This window comes from Fundulus heteroclitus, unplaced genomic scaffold, assembly GCF_011125445.2.
Source record: "Fundulus heteroclitus isolate FHET01 unplaced genomic scaffold, MU-UCD_Fhet_4.1 scaffold_77, whole genome shotgun sequence".
Taxonomy (NCBI): domain Eukaryota; kingdom Metazoa; phylum Chordata; class Actinopteri; order Cyprinodontiformes; family Fundulidae; genus Fundulus; species Fundulus heteroclitus.
The window spans coordinates 24,500-31,704 of record NW_023397219.1 but is presented as its reverse complement, the minus strand read 5'-3'; the positions used below and the strand labels follow the sequence as shown (position 1 = coordinate 31,704).

General features: G+C 44.4%; 1 long non-coding RNA gene across 1 annotated transcript; it reads left to right on the top strand.

Annotated features, from left to right (window-relative positions):
- The first annotated feature begins 2,231 nt into the window (after nt 1-2,231).
- LOC118561973 lies at nt 2,232-4,840 on the top strand. The gene is made up of 3 exons (XR_004930407.1): nt 2,232-2,771; nt 2,855-2,949; nt 3,726-4,840. It is a non-coding gene; the product is annotated as an uncharacterized LOC118561973 (long non-coding RNA).
- The last annotated feature ends 2,365 nt before the right edge of the window (nt 4,841-7,205 follow it).

Sequence of the window (7,205 nt, the reverse complement as noted above, 5' to 3'; positions counted from 1 at the left end):
TTTAGCGCCCATATCGTCTGTGTTAGAAAATGTAATCATTTTATTTTTATGAAGCTACAGGCATTTGGTTTGTTTTAAGAGTTTGCTTTCAGGAAGGTTCTGTTGTTTTTAATCTTAGATAAGGGAGAGCAAATGGTTTTCCCAGATAAGGGATGTCTCCCTTATCCAACTTTCATGAAGCTGGTGATTTAATTATCACCTCTATCCAACTTTGCATAAAGCTGGTGATTTGATTATCACCCGCAATGAACCTTGCTCCCTTCTTTGTTTTCCAACCCCCATGTTGTAAACTCAAGACTGTGATTAAATCCTCCTGACCCCATGTGATGTGTGACAATAAAGACAAGGGGACAAAGGCAGTCCGGGGCAGTCAAACTCAAGCTTGTAAGAGAACAGGTCTCAATGCTCCTGGTTCGTCTGTCCTCTTCCTTGTGAAGAGTAAAAAACTTGCGTTTGTGTTTGGCTTTCTTTCCAGAATAAAGAGGTTATTAAACTTAACTCTATCAGTCTGAATCATGTTAAATTGGAATTTCACTGAGTTTAAACAGTGTGCTGCTGTTACTAATAACCGGGCTCATAGAAGGTTCATTTGCAGCATATTTGGATTCAAATTTCTGCCTTTCTGAGGTGTGAGAAGTGAATTATAACCATTACATTCTTTGAGTGCCCTATTGCACTAGAGCAGCCAAAATGACTTATTTAGGTGTCAGAAGGACCAAATTAGGTCTCCCACAAGGTTTAAGCATTGTTTCCACACACCTTAGTTTTTTGACTGCTCTCATCTGTTTTAGCGTACAAATCTTCTGAATCATGTTAATCTAGAATTTTACTGAGTTTAAACAATGTGCTGCTGTTACTAATGACTGGGCTCATAGAATGTTCATTTGCAGCATATTTGGCTTCAAATTTTTGCCCTTCTGGGGTGTGAGAAGTGAATTATAACCATTACTTTTTTGAGTGCCCTATTGCATTAGAGCAGCCAAAATGACTTATTTAGGTGTCAGAAGGACCAAATTAGGTCTACCTTCAAGGATTAAGCAGTGATTCCACATACCCTAGCTGTTGGACAGCTCACTTTTTTTGGCGCACAAATCGTCTGAATCATGTTAAATTTGAATTTCAGTTAGTTTAAACAGTGTGCTGCTGTTACTAATAACCAGGCTCATAGAATGTTCATTTGCAGCATTTTTGGCTTAAAATTTCTTCCATTCTGAGGTGTGAGAAGTGAATTATAACCATTACATTCTTTGAGTGCCCTATTGCATTGGAGCAGCCAAAATGACTTATGTAGGTGTCAGAAGGACCAAATTAGTTCTCCCCACAAGGTTTAAGCATTATTTCCACACACCTTAGTTTTTTGACTGTTCTCATCTGTTTTAGCCCACAAATCTTCTGAATCATGTTAAATTTGAATTTCACTGAGTTTAAACAGTGTGCTGCTGTTACTAATGACCGGGCTCATAGAATGTTCCTTTTGCAGCATATTTGGATTCAAGTTTCTGCCTTTCTGAGGTGTGAGAAGTGAATTATAACCATTACATTTTTGAGTGCCCCATTGCATTAGAGCAGTCAAAATGACTTATTCAGGTGTCAGAAGGACCAAATTAGGTCTTTCTTCAAGGTTTTAGCAGTGATTCCACACACCATAGCTGTTGAACAGTTCACTTTTTTTTGGCGCACAAATCGTCTGAATCATGTTAAATTAGAATTTCAGTTAGTTTAAACAGTGTGCTGCTGTTACTAATAACCAGGCTCATAGAATGTTCATTTGCAGCATTTTTGGCTTCAAATTTCTTCCTTTCTGAGGTGTGAGAAGTGAATTATAACCATTACATTCTTTGAGTGCCCTATTGCATTGGAGCAGCCAAAATGACTTATTTAGGTGTCAGAATATGGAAGAAAAACAGTCCCATTGGAATCCACCTTTTTTTTACACTGAATTTTAAGCACTGAATTTTTTTAGACATTGAATTCCTTACACTGAATTTTAATTTGGTAAAAATTCACCTGCAAAAAATTCACCTGCGAAAATTCAGCTGCAAAAATTCGGCTGCAGAAATTCAACTGCAAATATGACTTTCGGTGAACTCAAGCCAAAGCAATCTACTCGATAGAGTCGAGCAGCTTCTAGCCAATGAAATTAGCTCATTTGGTCACCTGACACTACGGTTGGGCATAGCTTTGTTCCCGGCTGAATACAGCTGAATGAGGAGTTTTTCTACTTAAATAGATATGATTACAAAACGTCAGGTAACTAATAGACAACCATTTGAGTTTTCCATGTAATCGGACAGGGTGAAACAACTGAGCTGATCACAGCTAGAAGAAGCGGCCGGCGGCCGACTGCTTCTTCCGGATCAAACCATGAGCCTTGGCAGACAGGGGTGCTGCACTGGTTGTGATTGGCTCAGTTATTTCATCCAGTCTGATTAGATGAAAAACTTTAATGGAGATCTATTAGTAGCTATCTTATGTTTTGTAATAATATCTATTAAAAAAGAAAAAGTCCTCATTTCACCTTATTTTCAACGGAAAAACGGAGACAGTGAGTTGACGGTTTTCTGTGCGAGACTTCCGGCGGGTCACTTCCTGTCTTTGACGAGCTTGCTGAAAAGAGACTCGTGCAGCTACGTTGTCTCAAATTACTCGTAAATATGACTTCGAAGAAGACTGGGATCGTTTGTACGGTTAGAGGTTGTCATAATAACTGGTGTAAAAGAAAGGTTTACGTGGAGTGTTTTGATCATCAACCGTGAACGAGAGCTGCAGATGTGAGGCGCCCTACTTCCTTCAGCCGAAGAACGAGAAATCCCTCCGCCTGTGGTTAAAAGACCGTATTCTTTTCATTTTGTAGACAAAAGACCGACAGAAGACCAACGATGCCAGAAAAGTGGCTGGGCTACGAAGTTGCATTAAAAACTCCAAGGTGATAAAGAGGAGAGCAGAAAGGTAAGCTAATGTTGGCTGATGTTTACAACTTTGACTCTTAACTCCTTAGTTTGTATCCATATTGATGAAACATATACTCTCACGTGAAGACAGCCATCTTTTAGCTTTGTTCGCTCTGTAAATTATTATCTGGATATTTTTACAACCCTGCAAATAGATATGGAATTCCGTTTATAAAGTTAGATAATGAAAGATTTACAGCAAAAGATATTTAGCCTGTCATAAGAGATAAAAGGCAGGGCTCATTTTTCATTTTTGTTATTCATAAATCTTTAAATTAGTCACAGTTCCAAATGAAATATTTAAATAACAAGCTTAATATTTAGCTCCAAAGTAAACGTTTAGTTTATAAACTAAACGTTTACTTTGGAGTTAAATATGTAGTTTGAAAACTAAATGCTTGGTTTGCATTGTAATACTTAGTTTACAAACTAAACATTTAGCTTTGTAATTAAATATTGAATTTGGTACTGTGACATTTACACATGTTTAACATGGTGGAAATCTGACTTTAAAAATGAAAACCCGTTTTTTTCCTATTATGACAGTAAAGAACCCAAAATATTGCTGTTATATCTTGACTGTGTAAGCTTACAAATGGTATCCCAGATACTAACTCGGGGTGTTTATAAAAACTGATAGGAATGTGTGATATGAATATTTGAATGAGTAATGATACAGGTGTTGTTCTATTAGCTTGGTGTTAACATAGTTTTAAGTAGTATTGACATGTTTAATGCTGTCTGCTAAACTGATTGTGGTCTTGTGTTTGACAGATGACAGCCACTGTGATGCAGAGGCAGACCGGACCGCTCCATAATCAGTCACCTATGAATAAAAATGCTGTTACTACAGGCACTGATGATCACACCTACGAGAAAAGAAGTAGAAGGATGTATGTGGCTGGCTTCCAGGAGTATCTTGGTTCTGGCGATGAAGTAACGGCAGACAGAGGCTTTACCATCAGAGATCTGCTGTTTGAGAGGAGATTTAACCTTGTTCTACCAGCATTCACTCATAAAAGGAGGACGGTTGTCTGATGAGGATGTAACTGCCACAAGGATTGCAGATGTCCACATACATGTGGAAAGAGTTATCAGGAGGCTTAAAGTTTTCACAATAATCTCCCAGACTGTAACCATCAGCTTCAATATAAAATGGACAAAATCTTTCGAATCTGTGCAGCTCCTGTGAACACGCAGGGGGAATCATCCACAAGGATTTTGATTGAGCGGAGTAGTTTACATGTCAAAAAGATCCTGATTAGTTATATTCTACTGTAAATCAGTGGAATTAAAATACACGAGAATGTGTTTTGGATCTGTGCTTTTAAATATTTCTTTGTTTAGCACCTTCAGGTTTTACATTTTGGAATACATTTTTCATTTTTAATAACTTAAGTATTGTATATCCTTATTTTCAGACTATTCAGATGTTTACATATACAAAAATTGTGTTCAACTAAAATGTGTACAGTTAAATTTCACTATCAATTTGACTTGGTAATTTAATTTGCATTTATTAATACTTTGATCAAGTGGATGTTGTCCTAAGCACATGTAACAACCTAAAGGGTATCTTACGTACATAAACTGGCAAGATACAATATTTCATTTATTAAATGTATTAATTTATGCCATTTCTTTACATTAAATGTAATTAAATTTCACTTTAAAAATGGTAAAACGTTAAGTTTAAACATTTCACTTATTTCATTTCACTTATAGCATATTTGTAGATTCGTTGTTGTTTTTTGTTTGTTGTTTAATTCTTTGTGGTGCAGGAAACATCCATCATTCAGCCTTTTGGGGATGGCGCTCATCTGTTCAGGACAATCCAGTCAGACCATGGCAAACTGCACCTTTTAACAAAATTAAAGTAATTATTTATAGTACAGTCCTTGTGTCATGAATCGGAGGCAAGGGACCCAGAATTCAGCCAGGCCAGCAGAGGTTCGGTAAAATAATATTTATTAACAAAATCCAAAAACCAAAAAGGGCAGAGAAACAAACAGTCCAGTTGGGCAGGAACAGACAGAAACAGGGTGGCTCAGATCTCTGGGGAACAAGTGGTCAAAAATCCAAAAGCAAACCAATAAACAAACTTGCAGGAGGAGACTCACCTATACTCAAACAGACGACCTGGCACTGATGTCTGGTCTCAACAGTTTATATGGAGGTGGAAGCAGGTGAAACCGGTGAGAAGTGATTGCAGCAGGGGTGGAGTTAGGCAGGTGTGCAGAATAAGTAATTAGACCAGACATCAGTGCTGAGGCTCAAAACAAGAACAGATCAGACAAATATAAATAGCTGACAAGACAAGTGGACAGAAACAAACTACACACACACACGATCTAATAAAGAACAAAACAACCCTGAAGTACAAACCTAAAACAGAAAATAAAGCTAAGACTAAAACTGATGACAAAACAGGATAAACTAACAGTAAACAAGAACCTAGACAAGACAAAACTCAAAGCAACCAGAGAACCTAAGGAAGGAGGGCAAAATACCTTAAACATAAACCAGAACGTGACAGAGCCCCTCCCTTAGGGCGGATTCCAGACGCCCTAAAACAAGACAGACTAGACCGGGTGGGTGGAGGGAGGTACTGGACGGAGGGCCAGAGTCAAAACAAAAACAACCCAAACCGGGCGAAAGTCGAAAAACAAAAAACAAAGAGTCTGATGGGCGTCCCGGACGACGGCCCCGGCGTGTCTGGTTCTCCGGCGGGCGTCCCGGACGACGGCCCCGGCGTGTCTGGTTCTCCGGCGGGCGTCCCGGACGACGGCCCCGGCGTGTCTGGTTCTCCGGCGGGCGTCCCGGACGACGGCCCCGGCGTGTCTGGTTCTCCGGCGGGCGTCCCGGACGACGGCCCCGGCGTGTCTGGTTCTCCGGCGGGCGTCCCGGACGACGGCCCCGGCGTGTCTGGTTCTCCGGCGGGGCGTCCCGGACGACGGCCCCGGCGTGTCTGGTTCTCCGGCGGGCGTCCCGGACGACGGCCCGGCCCCGGCGTGTCTGGTTCTCCGGCGGGCGTCCCGGACGACGGCCCCGGCGTGTCTGGTTCTCCGGCGGGCGTCCCGGACGACGGCCCCGGCGTGTCTGGTTCTCCGGCGGGCGTCCCGGACGACGGCCCCGGCGTGTCTGGTTCCCCAGCGGGCGTCCCGGACGACGGCCCCGGCGTGTCTGGTTCTCCGGCGGGCGTCCCGGACGGTGGAACGAGACCCTCAGAGGCCAACGCCTGGAGAGAGAGAGAACAAAAACTGGTGCCGGACTAAAGGCTACCGGAGGTGCCGAACTACAGGCTGATGGGGGAGCCTGGCTACAGGCTGCTACACACAGAGCCTGGCTACAGGCTGCTACTGACAGAGCCTGACTACAGACGACTAAAGGGGGCGCCTGACTACAGGTGACTAAAGGGGGAGCCTGACTACAGGCGAGTGGAAAGGGAGCCTGGCTAATAGCTACGGGTGGCGGCGCCTGGCTAATAGCTACGGGTGGCAGGGCCTGGCTAATAGCTACGGGTGGCAGGGCCTGGCTAATAGCTACGGGTGGCAGGGCCTGGCTAATAGCTACGGGTGGCAGGGCCTGGCTAATAGCTACGGGGGGCAGGGCCTGGCTAATAGCTACGGGGGGCAGGGCCTGGCTACAGGCTTCGGGCAGGGCCTGGCTACAGGCTTCGGGCAGGGCCTGGCTACAGGCTTCGGGCAGGGCCTGGCTACAGGCTTCGGGCTGCAGTGCTTTGAAGCTACGGGGAGCTGGCACTGGAGACAGTGCGCTAAAGCTACGGGGAGCTGGCACTGGAGTCAGTGCGCTAAAGCTACGGGGAGCTGGCACTGGAGACAGTGCGCTAAAGCTACGGGGAGCTGGCACTGGAGACAGTGCGCTAAAGCTACGGGGAGCTGGCACTGGAGACAGTGCGCTAAAGCTACGGGGAGCTGGCACTGGAGACAGTGCGCTAAAGCTACGGGGAGCTGGCACTGGAGACAGTGCGCTAAAGCTACGGGGAGCTGGCACTGGAGACTGAGTCTTAAAGCTGCGGGGAACAGGCACCGGATGCTCTGCTTTAAAGCTGCGGGGAGCCAGCACCGGATGCTCTGCTTTAAAGCTGCGGGGAGCCGGCACTGGAGGCTGTGCTTTAAAGCTGCGGGGAGCCGGTACTGGAGCCGAAATCGAGGGCGGGTCCTCCAGGACCTCTTCTTGGGGCTTGGGCGGAAGCGGTTCCTCCTGGACCCCTTCGTCGCCCGCTGGCGGCGG